Genomic DNA, 24,198 nt, shown 5'->3' with positions numbered 1-24,198 from the left:
AGAGAAGACGGCTAGAGGCCCTGGAGATGTGATGCTATATGAGGATAATGAAGAACAGCTGGAGAGACAAAGTAACAAATGAAGAAGTGCTTAGAAGAGTACAGGAAACCAGATGTCTGTGGAGGCACATCCAACAAGAAGAGACAAACTTGTAGGGCACATCCTACGACATAACAACATCATTGGAACAATAGCAGAAGGAGCTATTGAGGGAAGGAATCCGCGGGGGCGACCAAGGATATCATACATGCAACAGATCATGAATGACGTTGGATATAACATATACGTGGAAATGAAGGGGAAGACAGACAGAAGAGAGGAATGGCGCTCTGCTGCATACCAACCACAGGGTTGAACACTAAAAGAAAAGAAGTCTAGGGGACTGATGACCTCAGATGTTAACTCCCATAGTGCTTAGAGCCGTTTGAAACATTTTTAATCATCATCTAATGTAAATTTTAATATTCGGAAACCTCTTCTGGAGGAAACTGGAGCGTTGTGCGGAAGTTAACCGTGGACGATAAACAATTCACACATGAAGAGAATAGAAGCGTCTGAATGGGGGAGCCACAGAAGAATGCTGAAGATGGGTAAAGCGAGTAATTAATGAGGAAGTTCTCAATCGAACTGGAGAAAAATATAATTCAGGGCACAACTTGAATAGACTAAAAGAGAGACTGGTTGATAAAACACGTACAGAAGCATCAAGGAATCGTCAGTCCTGTACCGGTGGGAACTGTGGGGAGGGTGGAGGGAGGTTGGGGGAGGGAGGAGATAGGTAAAAGCCGTAGAAGGAGATCGAGGTTTGAATACAGAGTGGGTCGTGAAAAAAGGCACATGCTTTGACGGGTTGTAGTACAGGTGATTCCGAAAAAAGAAAAAAAAAAACTTGAAATGAATCTATGCCCTTTTCTTAACGGTGTCCGATATACAGATGTTGGAAAATCATGGGTTGCAATTGCATGTCCTTCTTCACCATCCCTCACTTGGAATACAGCCAAAGCGATATTAGACTACGAGTGTCCTCCTTAGTGACAACGCGTCATTTTTCTGAAACCACACGTTTTTCTGTCACACACATCGTGAGTTAGTGGGCCCGCTGCTTCCAGCAGTAGGGTTCCGAGATGTCTCTGTTCACCAGTTGAACTGTGTTACTCCATTTCGACAGAAACAACAGCAAAGACATTGCTCACTACATGGAACTTCTCGATCGTATTTTACGTGCGTGTACTCAAGTAAAGGACCATACGAATGCGATAAAATCAACAAAACAACAGCCGTCTGCAAGAGTGATGAAATTTACACAATAAAAACATTAAATCACGATGTTTAATTTACTACAACCTGTATGTGCCTTGTTCCTTATTCTTTCGCTTACTTTACCCGGGCACTGTCAACAACAGGACATGTATTAATTTGTTCAGAATCACAAATACTATTACCCCGCGAAGCCTGTCTTCCTGGCTCACTCTGTATGCAGATTGCAATAGTTATGCAGGCTTGTACTGTACAGTATAGACTATTATCAAGAGCTACATAAGACAAGCCTTCAGAAAGAAGACAACAACAACACAAACGCATAGAAGATCTGCAAATGTATTACTTTATGTGTTCTCACACATAAAGTAATACATTTGCAGATCTTCTAAGCCATAAAATTATATACAGCAGAAATAGTAAGAAAACGGAAGTGGTCTGAAGAAACAGACAATGAAGGTTGGAAAAATATGAAAGAATAGTGTACGAAAGGAAAACAGTGTTACAAATAACACCAAGTTGCGACACGGGTGACTCTAAAGTAAATATGACCAAGAATTTACTCAATCAACTAGTGATGTCTTCGACCGACCAGATCATTAACAAAGATTTTCATTTGCAGGATACGTGCTAAGCAAGGAGATAAGTATTTTTGAAAACAACAATATTGCTGACGCCATTGCTTGATCAATAAAGTATTTCACAAAAAAAAAAGAAAACCTGGTGTGACTGATGTAATACACTGTTGAATATTAAGTAAATCAGTACCGTGACTGTTTTAACTGATAATGTGTAAATTGTTTTACCAACAACCGACGCCACAGTAAATTAAAGCAACTAAATCGTGTATTACAGTAGATTAAGTGAACTCCAAACTTCATATACAGTTTTCTGAGAGTCAGTTCTGTGTTGTTCCTAGTCCATTCATCACTCGTATTACTTGTTATTGTGAAAAACGTGTCATTTTTCGGAGTCCACCGGAGACTAGCCGATCTGGGTGATCAGGAGAGTTCAAAGGACTTATGATGGCCCGCCCGTTGTGACCGAGCGGTTCTAGGCGCTTCAGTCCAGAACCGCGCTGCTGCTAAGATCGCAGGTTCGAATCCTGCCTTGGACATGGATTTGTGTGATATCCTTAGGTTAGTTAGGTTTAAGTAGTTCTAAGTCTAGGGGACTGATGGTCAGATGTTAAGTCCCATAGTGCTTAGACCCACTGAACCATTTTTGAACTTAGGATGGCCAGGACATACCACCTGCAATACTACTAAGTAAACCACTGCAGGTTGATGGCAGCTTTACCCCCGTTCGCCTCCGTCGCTATAACATGTCTTACCATGTTTAACAAGACATAAGCACTGCCCTTTCTACATTTGTATGTCGGTTTAGCAGAATTAGTCAATGAAAATTAAACTGACGCATTTCTGATACTTTACTTGATAGGCGGAAAAAAGAAAAAAACATAATCGCGATACTTCTGTGTCAACTGCAAATCCAGAGGAAGTCTTGGACACTGAAGTCGTAAAGCATTTGGAGGATTATGCTCCTAGCGATACTGCGGTATTGCAGTTGTAACCAATAACAGCATGTGAGAGAGGGACAATATTTTCAAACGTGAAAAATGTTTAGGCAGACAAAGGAAGCGTTTCTTCCAGAGAAATTGGACAGGTATTTTTGCAAGGAGCTTGGCTTAATAGGTTATCAAATACACTTGCTAGGTGGCGCTATACCGCTGTAATAAGAGTATATTCAATGAAGGAGATGTTGTGGAATCTATAATCTGTTGTATAAACTTTATTTACTAATACACTGGGCGAAATTATCGAAGTTTTCTGCATAATACTGGGCTGCATTGAGACAAGTTCCCCACCGTGGTGGATCGCAGTGGTACTTTGGGACTCTAAGCCTTGAATTCGTCAATTCTGCTCGGTCGCTTAATCATATTTTCCCACTAGAAATCAATTTATCCGCATTACGTTATACTGCCCTAACTTCTTCAGACGGTCTGTGTGAACCACTCGCAGTACAACGAAGCATGGATCATTTTAGGATAACTAATAACAAACCCCGTGACTGTCTTCTTCGTAGATGTTGAAGCATCTGTCAATAACAGCAAAACATTGTAAAACTTCACTCCACCTGCCACAAAATTTGCATTGCTTCATTAAATAATCTTGCAATGGTCACATGGTTCAGAGCAGATATTTCTTGGCTTGTTAGCAGAAAACATTTCTTCGGAATCACTCAATCGTTTTTGAATATTCCAGCAATGACATTCCCAACCTCCCTTGCCAGTAGACTCTGGAGGTTTGCCTCACATAATCTGTTTCCTTTACTTTTTTTTCATGTTCAGACACGAAACGAATTTGTTTATTTGTTGGTAACAGTTTTAATGGTACTTTTGTCTGAATTTTTACTCTTCAGGAGTGTGAAGATTTGAATATTTGGAGATAAACTTCCTTAACACTGAATTACTTACCTCAAAAGAGATATGTCGGCTGGCACAAATGCAATACGTAAATCTTGACAACAAACTGAAACTGTAACAGGTCCTGATGAAGCTAAAACTGCATCACTAATTAAGGGTTATAGTATGAAGGCTTTCACGACCGGATGACATATCTTCTGGTAAACCTTGCGGGATGTAAGGTCGTGGTCCATGAAACTCTTCAGCTCCTAACGTTTCGTCCAGTGCTTCGCTGGACATCTTCAGAGGGGTGTTTCTCCTCCGGTGAGTCTTGCCGACTCACCGGAGGAGAAACACCCCTCTGAAGATGTCCAGCGAAGCACTGGACGAAACGTTAGGAGCTGAAGAGTTTCATGGACCACGACCTTACATCCCGCAAGGTTTACCAGAAGATAATTAAGGGTTGTTTTTAAACATCAAGTCCAAAATTGCAAAAATATATTTCTACTGCAGCTGTGATGTAATTTGAGATCGCTTTACAGCGTTTGTTGCTTTCCGACATCGTTGGCATAAAATCATTGTTAAATTCTGCAATATACTGATCCAAACTATATCTCGATGTTGCTTTCACTTTTGTTGTTACAGTACTGCCTCACACATCACAGCATCAGAAATTGATTACACCAGAGTGAGTCGGCAGGAAGGTGTGACACATGGTGCAATACGGCTAAGGACAAGGAAATCCCCGCATTCTATGGTGAGTGCGCCAGATAAGATGCTAAACAAACAGCTGATATGCAGAAACAAAATAAAATATATCTCCCATTTAGGGCAGCGGATACTTATACTAAGATTAAGTAGCTAAAAGGTAATTGTCGTAAACACAAAACTGAAATAAATTAACTGAAAGATATAGCATATCGATAAAAAAAAAGGTAAATACTATGCAGTGATAACAGTAAATGAGTAATTAACGGAATTATAGAAAAACGTTTCGAATATGTATTTGGGTAAAAAGCATTTGTTTACCTAAAAATCAGAGCCATAATCAGAACACTTCCCATTGGTCAATGAAAATAATTTTTTTTTCTTTTTTTCCGGGCAAGATACAGTGCCGATGTTGCTGTGATGCAAATACCAGTGACCGTGGCGACACAAGTGGCTGTACGTGTAATAACAATAGCTGGTAGCGGGGCCGAAGGTCAGTCGGACGCTCCGCCGCTGGGCCACATCTGTCACCTCCCACGTAGCGGCCGGGGGCAAAAAACTCTGGGAACAGCAGTGGCTGAGGGCACAGCACTAGCCGCCCCCACCTCCCGCCCTCCCAAACCTCCCAAAGTGGGATCGCGGTGCCTGGGAACCTGCTCTGCCTGCACCTGGCTCATTCTGCAAGTGAAAGGAAGCGTTCTGGAAGCGAGCCAAAACACGGTTCTGAAGCCTCTTCCGCTGTTCCAGCAGACACCCAAAATCGTTTCCATTCTACGACTCTTCTTTTTTCAGCCTCACAGCAATCTCACTTTTTTGGCGATCTCAAGAGTATTACTTGGACCTAACGCCCTCGTGAAATATATTCGCAGTTGCTGTGTAAGGAAATGACAACGAAAATTTGTGCCGGCCCGGTACTCGAAACCGCATTTCCTGCTTTACGCGAGCGGTCACCACATCCGCTTTGGTCAACTGTGCACGACTCACGACCAGACACGAACTTGCACATGCATGTCTGAAGGAACATTGCGTCGTCCTCCTTAACGGCACAGGCACTGCAGTATCGTATCCAATATCCCCAATTATTTGCTAGATGTATTCCACTCCCTGCCTTTCCCAACAGTTTTCGGTCTCCACAGCTCTGCTAAGTACCACGGAAGTTAAGAAAAGATCTGTTTATTTTGCCCTCTCAGTTGCACATTCATTTTACGGAATGGTTAGTAGATTTTCAGGTGGGAAAAGACTGCTGACAGTTAGACTGCAACCTGAAAACAACTATAACTGACCAAAACGTGTGGACTACAATTAATATGAATACAGGTGCAATATCTGAAAGGCAGCTGCTAAACGTTCAGTTTATAAGATCAAGTGGACGCTCTGGATATGAAAATAACAACAGATCACAGGAAGCGCTCTCTTCATTATAGACAATGATATGCAATTTGTACAGAAACCAGATAGCAGTTATAAGAGTCGAGGGGCATGAAAGGGAAGCAGTGATTGGGAAGATAGTGACACAGGGTTGTAGCCTATCCCCGATGTTATTCAATCTGTATATTGAGCAAGCAGTAAAGGAAACAAAAGGAAAATTCGGAGTAGGAATTAAAATCCACGGAGAAGAAATAAAAACTTTGAGGTTCGACGATGACATTATAATTCTGTCAGAGACAGCTAAGGACGTGGAGGAGCAGCTGAACGGGATGGACAGTGTCTTGAAAGGGGGATATAAGATGAACATCAACAAAAGCAAAACGAGAAAAATAGAACGTAGTCGAATTAAATCGGGTGATGCTGCGGGAATTAGATTAGGAAATGAGACGCTTAAAGTAGTAAACGAGTTTTGCTATTTGGGGAGCAAAATAACTGATGATGGTCGAAGTAGAGAGGATATAAAATGTAGACTGGCAATGGCAAGGAAAGCGTTTCTGAAGAAGAGAAATTTGTTAACATCGAGTATAGATTTAAGTGTCAGGAAGTCGTTTCTCAAAGTATTTTATGGAGTGTAGCCATGTATGGAAGTGAAACGTGGACGATAAATAGTATAGACAAGAAGAGAATAAAAGCTTTCGAAATGTGGTGCTACAGAAGAATGCTGAAGATTAGATGGGTAGATCACATAACTAACGAGGAGGTATTGAATAGAATTGGAGAGAAGAGAAATTTGTGGCACAACTTGACGAGAAGAAGGGATAGGCTGGCAGGACATGTTCTGAGACATCGCGGGATCACCAATTTAGTATTGGAGGGCAGCGTGGAGGGTAAAAATCGTAGAGGGAGACCAAGAGGTGAAAACACTAAACAGATTCAGAAGGATGTCTGTTGCGGTAGGTACTGGAAAATGAAGAAGCTTGCACAGGGTAGAGTAGCATGGAGAGCTGCATCAAACCAGTCTCTGGACTAAAGACCACAACAACAACATGCACATATAAACTTAGGAGAAATTTTGAAATGTGAGGGCTATTCGGAAAGTAAGGAACGATAGGTCGCGAAATGGAAACCACAGTGAAAATCAAAACTGTTTTTATTTTACACCTTCCAGCTACTTCTACACAGTCGCCACACAGACTTAGACATCGGTCGTACCTTTATAGAAGACAGTCGCCAGTGCTTTTCGACAATTTTCTACTCTGGACTGCAGCTCGTTGTCTGTTTCAAAATATTGTCTTCATAGCCATCGGTTCATTTGAGCAGAAATGAACCTCAGTGGTAGCCAATTACGGGCTGTATTGTGGGTGATCAAACACTTCCCATCGAAAAAGCTGTAGGAGAATCTTCATTGCCCCTGCAGAGAGCAGCTGAGAATTGTCGTGTAGAACGAACTGCTCGTCAGTTACGTTATGTGGATTGCATAGTTCAGGCGAAACATTTCGCCATGCCCTCATACTTGGCGGGAGATGCTAATTTCTAGCCATCTTTACATTCTCACTGTGAGCTCATTACTAGAAAGACCGACATGATGCGATCGATGGGTGTACTACACACAGTGCCAAATGCATCTGTGCAAAGCTTCATCAGATTTTCAATCTATTTTCAATTTCGCGAGCGATCGTACCTTACTTTCCGAATAACCCTTGTATGCATATATTTAGATAAAAAAAAACATTTTCAAAAACCAAAGACAGAAGGAAATAATGCTGTGGCCACCCACAGGGGTGCGCACAGATTCGAGGATTGCAGAGGCATGCACATATCAGTGTGGACGATGTGGAATAGTGTAGTAACAATACGTTTAGAATTAGGTGTAGCTGTGGTTAGTCAGCAACCTCGAGTTATTCCTATCTAGTAATATAAGATGGAAGTCATTTTCGTTGTACTTGAGTTAATTCCTTTTGTTTTATCTCATTTCAGTTGATTCTTATTTCCAATATTCTGCTTTATTTTTACATTAATATTAACAATGTTTGTTGTTGACATAACTTATTACTATAAACCTACGACAAAACATTCTATGTCACCATGATTATTGAATATGTACGATCTTTTAGAGTTACTAGATCACGGGTCTTAAATTCGTGGCAAAAGATTGAGTTCAACTGAACTGAAATCGAATTCGTTTGATTATATTTAATCAAATTTATCATCTTAAGGTCGATGTATAAAAAATTCATCATGTCCATACAGAAACTACACATCACGATATTGGTTCATAGCCTAGCGGGGAAGAAGGTTCAGCATAGCGGACATCGATTTTTTTACATCCTATGTGAGATGAATAACGACGATTATTCGCTATGCATATAATCACCTTGTAACACAGGGGATTGCAGGTAGTATAATGTTATACTGAAACTTATTGCCATTAAAATAAGATCTGCAACTTCATCTTATGGTATAAACGTTACTATAGAAAGATACTTCTAACTCCGTTAACAGCCCTCCGATTAAAAACGGCTTTGCAATTCAGCAGATGGACATAGACCATTTTACAGTCTCAAAACATTTCATCCGTGTAAAACACTATGGTCGTCGGCTGGTAGGTTTTCTGGAACGGCACTAATCAGAACCGTCATTATGCATCGAACAGTGGCACGCAACAGACAAAAGAAAAAAAAACAAATATGTAATTTGATTTACTACTTTCTTCCTAATTCATTAGAGGCGTTACTTAAAAATAGTCCAGGCTAAGCGGACGTATACATATCTCCAGGAACGTTGTGCACCCAAACATTTGATCCACTGCAATGCTTAATATTGTGTAAGGTTGAGGAACAATGATCAGTCAGTTTGAAGTAATACGAAATGTAATAAAAAATTTCGCCCTGCAAAACATCATGGCAAAGTGAAAGCATGCAGCGCATTTATAAAATAGCACAATTACTTTCCTATATCGTTCACTATCGCCATAGTAATTCACACTTTAAGCAACCGAACACAACAGAAACTTCACTCTGTGATAGCAGTTTTGTCCGAACGCGCAACTACTTTCGACAGATCAAAGGGTTATTTGGTAAGCGTGATAGCGTTACGGAGATGTTTAGCAAACTCAAGTGGCAGACTCTGCAAGAGAGGCGCTCTGCATTGCGGTGTAGCTTGGTGTCCAGGTTTCGAGAGGGTACGTTTCTGGATGAGGTGTCGAATATATTGCTTCTCCCTACCTATACCTCAAGAGGAGATCATGAATGTAAAATTAGAGAGATTCGAGCGCGCACGGAGGCTTTCCGGCAGTCGTTTTTCCCGCGCACCATGCGCGACTGGAACAGGAAAGGAAGGTAATGACAGAGACACGTAAAATGCCCTCCGCCACACACCGTTGGGTAGCTTGCGGAATGTAAATGTAGATGTATTTGTAGATCATGCCGGAACTTATTTTCTGTACTAGATAACCATCTGCAGAATCGGCCTGCCTGCTTGATCTTCCATAGCGGCATATACAGTACGTATTATTTGTGGAGAGGTCTTTGGTCATATCCACGGTCCCCAGATTTAACAACAGCTACGCCTTCCCTCTCTCGCGTACGTGTCTATTACAAGAGGCGATCAAAAAGTTTCCGTTCGAAGGCCGTACAGTCCAGAATCGGTATGCCAGTCGGACAGAATCACCGTGAGGATTGAAGCAATCGTCCCATGGAGTACCTGGTTGAACATGCCCGTTTGGTAAAACACCGTTTCTTGCTGCCAGAAGAAGTCCATAACTGCCTGCTGCTTATTCTCGTCCGAGGGGATCGTCGACCTTTCAGGGTCTTTTCTACGCGACCGAAGGCGTCATAATCGCATGGGGAGAGATCAGGAGCATAGGGCGGGTGACTTCCATTTTCCGTAATGAAATCACAACCTGCACGGAACTTGGCTTACCATTCCACGATTGATTTAACCAGACATGCTGCCCCATACACGTCCTTCATTGTCCTGTGGATGTCCTCCGGCTTTTATCTTTCGGCCAAGCCAAGAGACGAATAACAGGAAGTTGGTCCCCTTTGCACGCATTTGATAACAACGTCGCCATAGTGTACGTCTCCACATTTACCGCACGCACGTCGAAAGACACGAACGCCACGCTAACCCCTTCCCTGCATGTTGGTGTCTGTATAGCCGCATCGGAGTCGCGCTGTGTTGCATAAATACTGCAGCAACATGCTTTCGATCGCCGCTTATACAGTTCGTTATTTTCGATTTCCGCTTATCCTTTCGATTGAACTACTAGCTACGGCTTTTGTTATCTTTTATAAAATCGGCACTTTCCTTATACTGCATCCAAACAAGGTGTACATTTTGATATAGTTTTGTTTATTTTATACTGTAGCGGTACCACTAAACCTACAACGGCTGACTTTTGAATCCACAGTATTATCCGTGAAAATACGTGCTGATCAAATTTGTCACAGTGGCATACCAGTAGATGAGTAGCCTTTGCAGTCTTCTGCGTAGTTGTAATGGAACCACTAAAACGTGTGGCCTTCACGTTAGAGGTTTATTACAACTTGTTTTTTGAAAGACAATTATCAGTCACACATTTTGATTACGTATGATGCTTATCCATTACGGATATTTTAGAACCGTGACTGTATATACAATGTAAATAAGTTACAAAAAACTGCAACCAGTCACTTTTTTGAATAATTATGTTTTATTCCATGTACCGGTTTTCGAACCCTTTCAGGTTCATTTTCAGATGGTTTCAGGAGGTTACATCATTATTTCTAGCATAATGCTGGGTGCTGGCTCTAAGACAAAAAGATGGAACCCACTTTAATGTATCGCCAAGACCATACCTTATCTGTCGGTATGGATGTAAATTTAGTTTCTTACTTACTGCGACAGAATAGGCGGCTTTTGTCGGTTAGTGTCCATCTGTCTGCCTCCATTTTGATGTCCAGCTGTTGCATCACTACACACACTTCCACACGAACTTTGTTAATTACACTCTGACAACGAGACTTGTCCAGCATCCAGCATGCGCTTTACAAGCTTCTACATTGGACAAACTGGTAAAAGCTTCACAACAAGATTTAAAGAACACACAGATGCACTCCGTCTTAATAACCTGAATAAGTCCAACTTTGCCTCACATCTTGCCCAACACAATCATTCTGCAAACAACAGAGAAGAGGATCTCCAAATACCCCATATTGCCAACAAAGGCACAATACATGACCTTCTTGATGAAATTGAAATATTTATCTACACAAATACAGCACCTGACTACCTACTCAACGATCAAACTGAACTGAGAAACAAATTTTTCCTTCAGAACTTTGAAGATCTACTAGTTCAAAACAAGTAACCACTAACCACTCAACGAACCCTACACCGCCTCTCCACCCCCCCCCCCCCCCCGTCCCAACGACCTCCCCTGCCTCTCCTTACATCCTAACTACACCGGTGCCAATGTAATATCCTACCACAGAATAAAACCTGTACTATATTTCTAAACGTTAAAGCCCTCTGCTGCTAACATAAACAAGTACTTTTATACATATTACTTCTGTCTGTAACAAACAGAAGCTGCCTTTACCAATATTCCAGATCACTTTAATGTTAGAATAAAATAAGTCAACAGTTAAATAACTTTTGTTCATGGTTTTTAAAAATAAAGTGTACAGCCATACAAGCAGCTGTAGTCCATTATAGTCACTATAACTTTTGTACATATACCTTTAGCGAAAATAAACAGAATCTACTCTTGCTAATACATAACAACAGAAATAAGTCAACAGTTCATCTAAACGCTAGTTTTAAATTTAAATATAAAGGTCCTAGTCTAACACACAGCTGCATCTAACTCTGTAGCATTGATTCATGGATATCCATGTTAATGCCAATCACATACAAATAAAAAATAAAATACTATAAACTGCCTGGATTATGCATAACATACAAATAGAAATATGATATCAGATCACCTGAAGTTTGTTCTTGTAGTTGTTTGTTTATTTATTTATTTTATTTTGTACTCTCATGTTATCGCCAGTCTGATTAAAATATTTGCCCTTACATCGACCTTAATACATGTAAAGAAGAAAAAATTACATCTCTGTGCAAAGTAGCCCTATGCCACATCTTTCTGTCAAGATCTTTGTTACAAGCAACAGTTGTAAAGAGCATGCTGGATGCTGGACAGGTCTCGTTGTCAGAGTGTAATTAACAGAGTTCGTGTGGAAGTGTGTGTAGTGATACAACAACTGGACATCAAAATGGAGGCACACAGATGGACACTAACCGAAAGAAGCCGCCTATACTGTCGCAGTAAGTAAAAACCTAAATTTACATCCATACCGACAGATAAGCTATAGTCATGGCGATGCATTAAAGTGTGTTCCACCTTTTTGTCATAGAGTCAGCACCCAGCATTATGCTACCAATAATGATGTAACTTCCTGAATCCATCTGAAGATGAACCTCAAAAGGTTCGAAAACCGGTACATGGAATAAAACATAATTATTCAAAAAAGTGACTGGTTGCAGTTTTGTATAACTTATTTACGTGTTGATTACAGTCAAAACGTAAGATCGTCATCGCTGTCGAAAAGCAAACTTCAGGGAGGGTTTTCAATTAAACAAACACGAAACAAAGTGTATCTTGAATAGCCATGACAAAACAAAAGAGCGTGTGTGCTGCAGGATACTTCGTGTACCATAACCATTCTCTCTCCCCTTAACCCCCCCCCCCCCCACCACTAAACTCTCGTTTCCTCAGCAACCCCCCCCCCCCCTCCTCCCCAACCCTCACCCCGCTCTACCATATTCACATTTGTTGTTCCAGCCGCGACTTACGTGCGGGAAGGCACACTGTCGGCAAGCCTCATGGCCGTTTCGCAACATTTGTGTGTGGGGAATTAATTTGTTAGTCGACTCTTCTTGGAACGCACGCTCAAGAAATTTTAACAGAAAACATAATCTAAATGCACGTCGTCTCGCTTGTAATGTCTGCCATTGTAGTCGGAGGAGTAGCTACTTGAAGTTCCGGCAGTTATTACACAAAATCTTGATGAATACTGCTGCTCTGTGTCACATCTCACCGCACTTCTCTGTTATGTGGTTGATAAATGTTCAATCCTAACGGTCAATACTGCTACGAACGAACATTTTTAAAGCCTTCTTCGTGGGCAATTATTTCTTCGAAACGTTCTGGACTCAAACTCTAATATAATAATGGTTCAAATGGCTCTGAGGACTATGGGACTTAACTTCTAAGGTCATCAGTCCCCTAGAACTTAGAACTACTTAAACCTAACTAACCTAAGGACATCACACACACCCATGCCCGAGGCAGGATTCGAACCTGCGACCGTAGAGGTCGCGCGGTTACAGACTGTAGCACCTAGAACCGCTCGGCCACGCCGGCCGGCTCTGATATGATAAATACCTAACGTCGCGTGTGGTGAATTCCCATAATACCAAAGTCATGTTAAATAAAAGTTTCATTGGTGATTTCGTTGTCGTAGCATATTAGTTATAAGATGTTAATAAATCGAAGGTTACTTGGTTTTGACTGCCGTTCACGGTAAGTGAATGCCTCAGGCACGCACTTACGTCTTCTGGCTGTATTGGATACGTCTAGAACGACTTGCTGTGTCTGTCTTTGATCACGACACGACAAGACACAGATTCTGAGAGAAATGCCTATAAGCTACAGGGAAAGACGTGTAATATATAAAATATACAAGAGCCAAGAGGGTATTATAAGACTAGACGACCAAGAACGAAGTTCTCTTATTAGAAAGGGTGTAAGACAGGAATGTAGTCCATCGCCCCTACTGTTCAATCTGTACATCGAAGAAGCAATGATGGAAATAAGTTTCAGGAGTGGGACTAAAACTCAATGTCAAAGGATATCAATGACACGATTCGCTGATGACATTGCTATACTGAGTGAAAGTGAAGAAGAATTGCATGATCTTCTGATTGGAATGAACTCTCTAATAAGTATAATGGATTGAGAGTAAATCGAAGAAAGACGAAGTACTGAGAAGTAGCAGAAATTCGAACAGCGAGAAACTTAACATGGAGATAGGTGGTCATGAAGTAGATGAAGTTAAGGAATCCTCCTATCTAGGCAGAAAAATAACCAATGACGGAGAAAGCGAGAAGAACATCAAAAGCAGACTAGCATTGGAAAAAAGGGCATTCCTGGCCAAGAGAAGTTTACTAGTATAAAACATAGCCCTTAATTCGACAAAGAAATTTCTGAGAATGTACGTTTGGAATACAGCATTGTATGGTAGTGAAACATGGATTATGGAAAAATTGGAACAAAAGAGAATCGAAGCATTTGAGATGTGGAACTACGGACGAATGTTGAAAATTAGGGGAACTGATAATGTAAGGAATGGGGAGTTCTGTGCAGAATCGGAGAGGAGAGGAATATGTGGAAAACACTGACAAGGAGAAGGGACAGGACAATAGGACGTCTGTTAAGACATCAGGGAATGTCTTGCAAGGTACTAGAGGGAGCTTTGGAGGGAAGAAACTGTAGAGGACGACAAGGATTGGAATACATCCAGCAAATAATTGAGGATGTATATTGCCAGCGCTACTATGAGATGAAAAGGTTGGCTCAGGAGAATTCGTGTAGGGCCGCATCAAACCAGTCAGAAGGCTAATGACTCAAAAAAATAAAAAAAAGAGGGTTAACTGCTGAAATGTCTGCAGTGTTCGATCACCAATCTTATGGTTAAACAATCGCTAATTTACGCTCAATATGTAGTACTTGTTTATGTTGCCTGTCGCTGTACCAATATGAAAACAAAGACCTGTAAATTGCGCCCAGTGAAATTTGCAACAAGAAAAGGTCAAGGAAAGGTCTACTAATCCCCCGGTCCGAGCTCTGCGACCTGCCTGACAGCTAGAAGAACCTAGGGTTGATGAAGAGGAATGCAGATCTTTGAATAAAGACAGTAACACTAAACTTTTTACAGTCTGAATCCATGCTAATTTATTTTATGTCACATGCACTCAATTTTTTAACTTGCTACTGGCTTTTCATCAAGTAGAATGGAAAACATGTGAACCGAATTACAGGGACGGAATTCAAAATCGTACATCTTCTACGTGACAAAGCATTGAAAGTGAGGCAAATGTATGGATACACCTCCTTTGAAATTCGGTGTGAGGAATCATATTGGCGTCTGGTTTGGAGTGTCTATTGGTGGGAGCGCAATTTAAAGGAGCAGTGGTGACAGCGGCAGGCATCTTGTATCTGCCATCTTGGATTTGGGTTACGTGTTTCTAATGGGAATGGTATCATGTGGCACACCATTTTGAACTGCCTCTTTCTGAGGAATACAAATGTGAAATCTTTATTTGTGTAGGAGTTATGACCTGTTAAAGTTTGAAATTGCAAGGAGGTGATCAAAATTTTATTGTTGCAGGCGATCCACAACGGTAGTTACACAGTAGGGACTCTCTGAAATTGTGTTAGTGACTGGCGGACGAAGTACAAGAGTGAGTACTGTTGAATTCAATGTCCGGCATCCTGAGAGGAATGATATTTCTCATTTGACATTATCCAAGTTACTGCGCAAACATCGTGCATCAGGTTCTGTGGTGGACAAGCCACGCATTGCAAGTCCAAGAACAGCCACCGACAAGGAGACTGCAACAGCAGTTGTGGCATCGTTTGTGAAATTTCCACACCGCAGCACGCGCGGATTACCAGTAATATTCGACGTCAGAGAGCGTTCAGTCCTACGTTTACTACAAGCACACACACACCCACTCTCTCTCTCTCTCTCTCTCTCACACACACACACACACACACACACACACACACACACATACACACACACACTCACACACACACACACACACACACACACACACACACACACCAATGTGTACAAGTTACAGTTGCAACATCATCTCTCGGAGGATGACGCTGATCGACGGGTACAGTTTGCAGAATGGGCTCTGGACCAGTATATCAAGAATCCGAATTTCATACGACAGCTATTGTTCAGTGACGCAGCTAATTTTTATGGGCAAGGAGAAGTAAACAAACAGAATCGTCGTCACTGGTCAGTTGCAAGCCCCTCATGGGAGCATCCCTGTAAAGGTGCTGGTGATGAAAAAGTGATGGTTTGGTGTGGGTTTTGGGGCACAAGAATCGTGGGTCCGGTGCGTATTGATGAAACATTGGGTAGGGAGAGGCATCTTAACATGCTCCGTGATTATGTGCTTGCAGCACTGCTGAATCCGCAGAGTGACTTCCCAACATTCTTTCCAACAAAATGGTTCACCTCCCCACTACGCTACTGAAGTCAGACAGTTTCTGGATGAAAATTTTGGAGGTCAGTGGATAGGTAGGAGGGATCTTAACGAATGGGCATCACTGCCCCTGATCTTATAGCTCTTGACTTTTGTCTCTGGGGAAATTTGAAGTAAATTGTGCATGAGGTAAAAATCATCAATAAGTCCATCGTTGTTGGCGTATTGAGGAGGTGTATGGCTCTGTTGACTCACAGATCCTTCGACGTATACAGCTAACTGGCAAGAAAGACTCTAATTGTGTGTCCAGCGCAATTATCAGTCCACCTAATTTTCAACATTCGTCTATAGCACCACATCTCAAATGCTTCGATTCTCTTCTGTTCCGGTTTTCCCACAGTCCATGTTTCACTACCATACAATGCTGTACTCCAGACGTACATCCTCTGAAATTTCTTCCTCAAATTAAGGCCAGTATTTGATATTAGTAGTCTTCTCTTGGCCAGAAATGCCTTTTTTGCCATGGCGAGTCTGCTTTTGATGTCCTCCTTGCTCCTTCCGTCATTGGTTATTTTACTGCCTAGGTAGCAGAATTCCTTAACTTCATTGACTTCGTGACCATCAATCCTGATGTTAAGTTCTCATTTCTTCTACTTCTCATTACCTTCGTCTTTCTCCGATTTACTCTCAAACCATACTGTGTGCTCATTAGACTATTCATTCCGTTCAGCGGATCATTTAATTCTTCTTCACTTTCACTCAGGATAGCAGTGTCATCAGCGAATCGTATCATTGATATCCTTTCACCTTGTATTTCAATTCAAATCCTGAACCTTTCTTTTATTTCCATCATTGCTTCCTCGATGCACAGATTGAAGAGTAGGGGTGAAAGGCTACAGCCTTGTCTTACACCATTCTTAATACGAGCACTTCGTTCTTGACCGTCCACTCTTATTATTCCCTCTTGGTTGTTGTACATATTGTATATGACCCGTCTCTCCCTATAGCTTACCCCTACTTTTTTCAGAATCTCGAACAGCTTGTACCATTTTATATTGTCGAACGCTTTTTCCAGGTCGACAAATCCTATGAAAGTGTCTTGATTTTTCTTTAGCCTTGCTTCCATTATTAGCCGTAACGTCAGAATTGCCTCTCTCGTTCCTTTACTTTTCCTAAAGCCAAACTGATCGTCACCTAGCGCATTCTCAATTTTCTTTTCCATCCTTCTGTATATTATTCTTGTAAGCAGCTTCGATGCATGAGCTGTTAAGCTGATTGTGCGATAATTCTCGCACTTGTCAGCTCTTGCCGTCTTCGGAATTGTGCGGATGATGCTTTTCCGAAAGTCAGATGGTATATCGCCAGACTCATATATTCCACACACCAACGTGAATAGCCGTTTTGTTGCCACTTCCCCCAATGATTTTAGAAATTCTGATGGAATGTTATCTATCCCTTCTGCCTTACTTGACCGTAAATTCTCCAAAGCTCCTTCAAATTCCGATTCTAATACTGGATCCCCTATCTCTTTTAAATCGACTCCTGTTTCTTCTTCTATCGCATCAGACAAATCTTCACCCTCATAGAGGCTTTCAATGTATTCTTTCCACCTATCTGCTCTCTCCTCTGCATTTAACAGTGGGATTTCCGTTGCACTCTTAATGTTACCACCGTTGCTTTTAATGTCACCAAAGGTTGTTTTGACTTTCCTGTATGCTGAGTCTGTCCATCCGACAATCATATCTCTTTCAATGTCTTCACATTTTTCCTGCAGCCATTTCGTCTTAGCTTCCCTGCACTTCCTATTTATTTCATTCCTCAGCGACTTGTATTTCTGTATTCCTGATTTTCCCGGAACATGTTTGTACTTCCTCCTTTCATCAATCAAAATGGCTCTAAACACTATGAGACTTAACTACTGAGGTCATCAGTCCCCTAAAACTTAGAACTACTTAAACCTAACTAACCTAAGGACATCACACACATCCATGCCCAAGGCAGGATTCGAACCTGCGACCGTAGCGGTCACGCGGTTCCAGACTGACGCGCTTAGAACCGCACGGCCACACCGGCCGGCTTTCATCAATCAACTGAAGTATTTCTTCTGTTACCCATGGTTTCTTCGCAGCTACCTTCTTTGTACCTATGTTTTGCTTCCCAACTTCTGTGATGGCCTTTTTTAGAGACGTCAATTCCTCTTCAACTGTACTGCCTACTGCGCTATTCCTTATTGCTGTATCTATAGCGTTAGAGAACTTCAAACGTATCTCGTCATTCCTTAGTACTTCCGTATCCCACTTCTTAGCGTATTGATTCTTCCTGACTAATTTCCTGAACTCAATTAGTCTCTCTCCTCTTTCATTCCTTGTCCCAAGCCCATATTCTCCTGTAACCTTTTCTTCTACTCCTTCCCCTACAACTGCATTCCATTCGCCCATGTCTATTAGATTTTTGTCCCCCTTTACATACTGCATTACCCTTTCAATATCCTCATACACTTTCTCTATCCATTTTCAGCTAGCGACGTCGGCATGTATACCTGAACTACCGTTGTCGGTGTTGGTATGCTGTCGATTCTGATTAGAACAACCCGGTCACTGAACTGTTCACAGTAACACACCCTCTGCCCTACCTTCCTATTCATAACGAATCCTACACCTGTTATACCATTTTCTGCTGCTGTTGATATTACCCGATACTCATCTGACCAGAAATCCTTGTCTTCCTTCCACTTCACTGACCCCTACTATATCTAGATTGAGCCTTTGCATTTCCCTTTTCAGATTTTCTAGTTTCCCTACCATGTTCAAGCTTCTGTTATTCCACGCCCCGACTCGTAGAACGTTATCCTTTCGTACATTATTCAATCTTTTTCTCATGGTAACCTCCCCCTTGGCAGTCCCCTCCCGGAGATTCGAATGGGAGACTATTCCGGAATCTTCTGCCAATGGAGAGATCATCATGACACTTCTTCAATTACAGGCCACATGTCCTGTGGATACACCTTACGTGTCTTTAATGCAGTGGTTTCCATTGCCTTCTGCATCCTCATGTCGTTGATCATTGCTGATTCTTCCGCCTTTAGGGGCAATTTTCCACCCCTAGGACAAGAGAGTGCCCTGAACCTCTATCCGCTTCTCCGCCTTCTTCGACAAGACCGTAGATCGTGTACTTTAAAATAAACATAGAATGCAATGTGGTCCATACCCATGGATCAGAGTATTGGACATTAGAGACATTCTCTGATTCTTCCGCCTTTAGGGGCAATTTCCCACCCCTAGGAAAAGAGTGTGCCCTGAACCTCTATCCACTCCTTCGCCCTCTTTGACAAGGCCGTAGATCGTGTACTTTGAAATAAACATAGAATGCAATGTGGTCCATACCCATGGATCAGAGTATTGGACATTAGAGACATTCTCTACTAACAAAAAAGGCAGGAATGTACACGCATATGCGTGACATAAGTTGTGCACAGATTCTTCCCTGACTTCTAATGCCCCTTGGGTGCGTCCTCCATGTTACTTAAAAACATAAAAATAGTTTTGTTTATAATATCGTATACCATTGACATTATTACCAAGTAGAAGATATATGAGCAATGTAGAATTATATGTTAAGTAATACACACATCAAAAAAGTTCGGCATCACCTCGATTCCGTGAGTTCCGGAACCTGTACAGAAAACTGGAATAGAGATCAACATGAACATCATTTCCGCCATTTTTATTGCTCATGAAAACCACACACTGCATGTTGCACAACCATACAGTGAGACCTTCAGAGGTGGTGGTCCTGACTGCTGTACACACCGGTACCTCTAGTACCCAGTAGCATGTCCTCTTGCATTGATGCACGTCTCTATTCGTCGTGGCATACTATCCACAAGTTCTTCAAGGCACTGTTGGTCCGGTGTGGTTGGTGGGTCACGCAGTCCATATACAGCCCTTTTCAATCTATCACAGGCATGTTCGATGGGGTTCAAGTCTGGAGAACATGCTGGCCACTCTAGTCGAGCGATGTCGTTATCCTAAAGGACGCCATTCATAAGATGTGCACCATGGGGGCGTGAATTGTCGCCCATGAAGACGAATGCCTCGCCAAAATGCTGCCGATATGGTAGCAAGCACTACCGGTCGGAGGATGGCATTAATTTATCGCACAGCCATTACGCCGCCTTCCAGGAACAACAGTGGCGTACGTCGGCCCCACGTAATGCCACCCCAAAACAGCAGTGAACCCTCACCTTGTTGCACTCGCTGTACAGTGTGCCTAAGGCGTTCAGCCTGACCGGGTTGCCTTCAAACACGTCTCCGACGATTGTCTGGTTGAAGGCATATGCGACACTCATCGGTGGAGAGCGCGTGATGCCAATCCTGAGAAGTCCATTTGGCATGTTGTTGGGCCCATCTGTACCGCGCTGCATGGTGTCGTGGTTGCAAAGATGGACCTCGCCATGGACGTCGGGAGTTAAGCTGCGCATCATGCAGCCTATTGCGCACAGTTTGAATCGTAACACGACGTCCTGTGGCTGCACGAAAAGCATTATTCAACATGGTGGCGATGCTATAAGGGCTCCTCCGAGACATAACTCGCAGGTAGCCGTCATCCACTGCTGTAGTCAGGCATCTCACCGACAGTTCCTGTCTCTCTGTACCTCCTCCGTGTCCGAAAAACATCGCTTTGGTTCGCTCCGAGACGCCTGGACACTTTACTTGTTGAGCGACCTTCCTGGCATAGAGTAACAATGCGGACGCGATAGAAGCGCGGTATTGACCGTCTAGGCATGGTCGAACTACAGACAACACGAGCTGTGCACCTCCTTCTTGGTGGAATGACTGGAACTGATCAGTTGTCGGACCCCCTCCGTGTAATAGGCGCTGCTCATGCATGGTTTTTTTACTTCTTTGGGCGGGTTTAGTGACATCTGTGAACAGTCAAAGGGACTGTGTCCGTGATACAATATCCACAGTCAACGCCTATCTTCAGGAGTTCTGGGAACTGGAGTGATGCAAAACTGTTTTTTGATGTGCGTATATAAGAGGACGGATATTTGTATGGGCGCAGATTTCGCTTGCGCAGTTTTCGTACATCTTGTGAAGACTGAACCCAGTGAAATTTGTACCCATACAAAAATGTGTGTCATTTGAATCCAGTATCTCTGAAAACTACCTGTTCACTAAGTCACAGCCTACCTGCACCCCTATAGTACTCCGTATATTCATCAGTTGGATGATGTGTTGCTATGTCTGAGCCGCATCGACGTCACCATGCAAATAAACAGCAACTTAAACAGCTGCCGCCGGAATAAGAACAAGAGCGTTAACAGTATTCGACATAACGCTTTACTATATGCTCTCTTACATACCGTATGTCACAAAATTGCCGGTGCCTCTCTCTACTTTTAATTACTGACCCAATGTATGTGCAGGCCGTTTTACAAGTTGAATTACACGTTAAAAAGTGTGTTTGCTATGTGACTTCCGGAACTGTATGTTTCTCCTCATGTAACGGCCGAACACTGGGAAAACGTTGAAGCCTCAAGGACGGTTGCACTTCCCGATATCTAGAAACAAGCTGCAGGACGCCGAAGACTGTTGGTCCCACATAGTAGCGCTGACATATCTAAAGGAGTTGAGTCTAGTTTATCAGATGGGCTTGCTCATTTCAGTGCACTGTGCTTGTAACACGAACAAATGTTTACTGAATGTTGAAAGCTAAATAAATAGTTGTTCTGGATTTGAATATATTTACTGTTATGGAGGTGACAGAAACTAATTTTATCGGAATAATGTTTCTTAGTGTATTCTATACTGGGACGTAGAGGGGACTTTATGGGAAATACGACAAAATGTTCGTGAATTATTTAGGCACACGAAGACAACTTTAAGAAGTAAAATAACTTTATGGCACAACTTTGCTAAAATAACTGGGGGTGGGGGGGATGTGGCAAGGCGAGAATCCAGTAAACTTTCGTTAGTTATTTTGGTATTTCCATTGAGCCTGAAGACGAGGTTTCTGTCTCGAAACATGTTGCTTTATTAAATAATTTCCAGGAAGTCAAGAATATTTGCGGCTCGTAGTAGTCTCTGAAAATCTTTTCCATTTCCTATTTTTGAGACAGTCACGCTTGATTAACAATTAATACGGCTTAAAACTGAAAATAAGATGTGTCTGTTCTATCCTCAAACAATACCATACGTCTGTAAGACATTTGCACTTGTAGATATTCTACGTCTGAAGGTAATCAATCTAAAGACCTAAGGAGCAGAATTCACTGCACAAAATCGTATAGGATGCAGTTATAACCACAGATACACAGGGCTCATACGAGGGTCGCTCATTAAGTAATGCCACTCATTTTTCACGATTCAGCACGTCTGGAGCAGTTGCTGATTATGGAGCTCTGATTTAGTATTTCCTGGGGCTGTAACTTTCTTTACCCATCGCCCAAATATCAACTGCAGCATCGCCATACACTGCACACAAACGTTTAAGGCTGTTCACTACGGTTTCTTTTTCTGCACACAATAATTCAACAACAGCACGCTGCTTGTAGCATGAGTCGCATGTAGATGCCATTTTGAAGCTGTACTACGGATCTGCCATCTGCCAGAACAGTTCTAAATTTCACCGGTGCACAGAACAAATATCAAATGTGAAGCATCAACAAGGACGTTTGTCTATGTATATTAATGACTTTAAAAAAAGGGGGGGCATTACTTATTGAACGACCGTCGTAAATGAGGTTTTGTATGTTAGAGAGCTAAACGTTTGCTTGAAATAACGTAAGTTAATACATGGTGAATTTGGACATAGCCCTCAAAATAGATGCTAAAGTGTTGTTAAACATACTTCCCTTATTCGTCATCAAAGTGCAAATTAGAAGTTTTAATGAATTAATTGAATGTCAGTGGAAGGGAACAGTAGCACACCTATCAACTTGTGGACCTGCTCATTTTCGATGACATCAAAAGCCACGGTGTGCACACTACACAGACTTTCGCCACGAGCTGTTCCATCTCTTCATTGAAGATGTAAATTTATAATACGATAGTGAAAAAGGGAAAAACATACGACAACACAGAAAAGTGTATTTTGGGAAATACGACTCAGGACGTACTGTAGGCTTTAACACATATTGTTTCACGTAAATTTTTCTCTTTTTCCAAATATGCCTTACTTTTGACCGTGGTAAATTTGCTCGTCACAGTTGTCTATTACACGGTATTATAACTTCAGTAACTTCCGCTTCTGCGGCCTTTAGATTAGGTTAACTACAAACTTCGGTTGTACACACACGTAGAACTTCACCGACAAGTTACCTTAATGGGTGGAGAACAACACTCTTCCGTATCTTAAAATTAATTTTATAGGATTTTAGTCTTAAGATTTGGGATAATTATATTTAACTGTTTACTTTGTCTAAGATATTTCAATTTCAGTTTATTAGTCTGGAGACATTACCACTACATGAGACATTGATAATATACACCTCTTTGGTGGCAGTTTCTGTAACAGAATTTTATAATTAATTTATGCCTATCTGTAAAATGTTAAAAATTTACAATGAACTATTATACTAATTAGACAAACTATTTTTTATTTACTGTATTGATAACAGCGTAAACTTTACACTATATACGTTACAGTGCATAGAATTTTTAAGTTTGTACAACAGTCGAACTGCGTCTCTTATCGATTAACTTTTGGTTACCAGTTCTCGCCTCACTGGATGATCCTCAGCAATCAGCTGACCAGTGTCCACAAGAGGGACTACCGTGAAGTAAACCAAACATTAGAAATAAATGTATTATCAGCACACACCGAATATTTATTCGAGATATTACGTAAGAACTGTAAAATCGAGCTTCATCCCTCGTGTTATGACAAAGCATGTTGAATTACAGTGTTTAATTACGCACAGTACTTTAGTATACAAATAGTATGAATGTATTACTAAAAGTTATGAAGAAAACAAAGAAAGGTATATGATAATTCCATTATGTTACAAGTTTCTGTAGGTTGTGGTCGTTCGGACTGAGATCTGAGAATGTATGGCTGTCAAACAAACAATCAAATATTAGTAGAACAAAACGGGTTTTTATTTTGCAACCCTAAATATTATCCTTTTCTGCAAAGAAGTGACGGAAGAGTTCATAAATATGATTGTATCGTATTATATATCTAAA

The sequence above is a fragment of the Schistocerca serialis genome, chromosome 9 (genome assembly GCF_023864345.2).
Source record: "Schistocerca serialis cubense isolate TAMUIC-IGC-003099 chromosome 9, iqSchSeri2.2, whole genome shotgun sequence".
Classification (NCBI taxonomy): domain Eukaryota; kingdom Metazoa; phylum Arthropoda; class Insecta; order Orthoptera; family Acrididae; genus Schistocerca; species Schistocerca serialis.
This window is presented reverse-complemented; position numbering follows the sequence as displayed.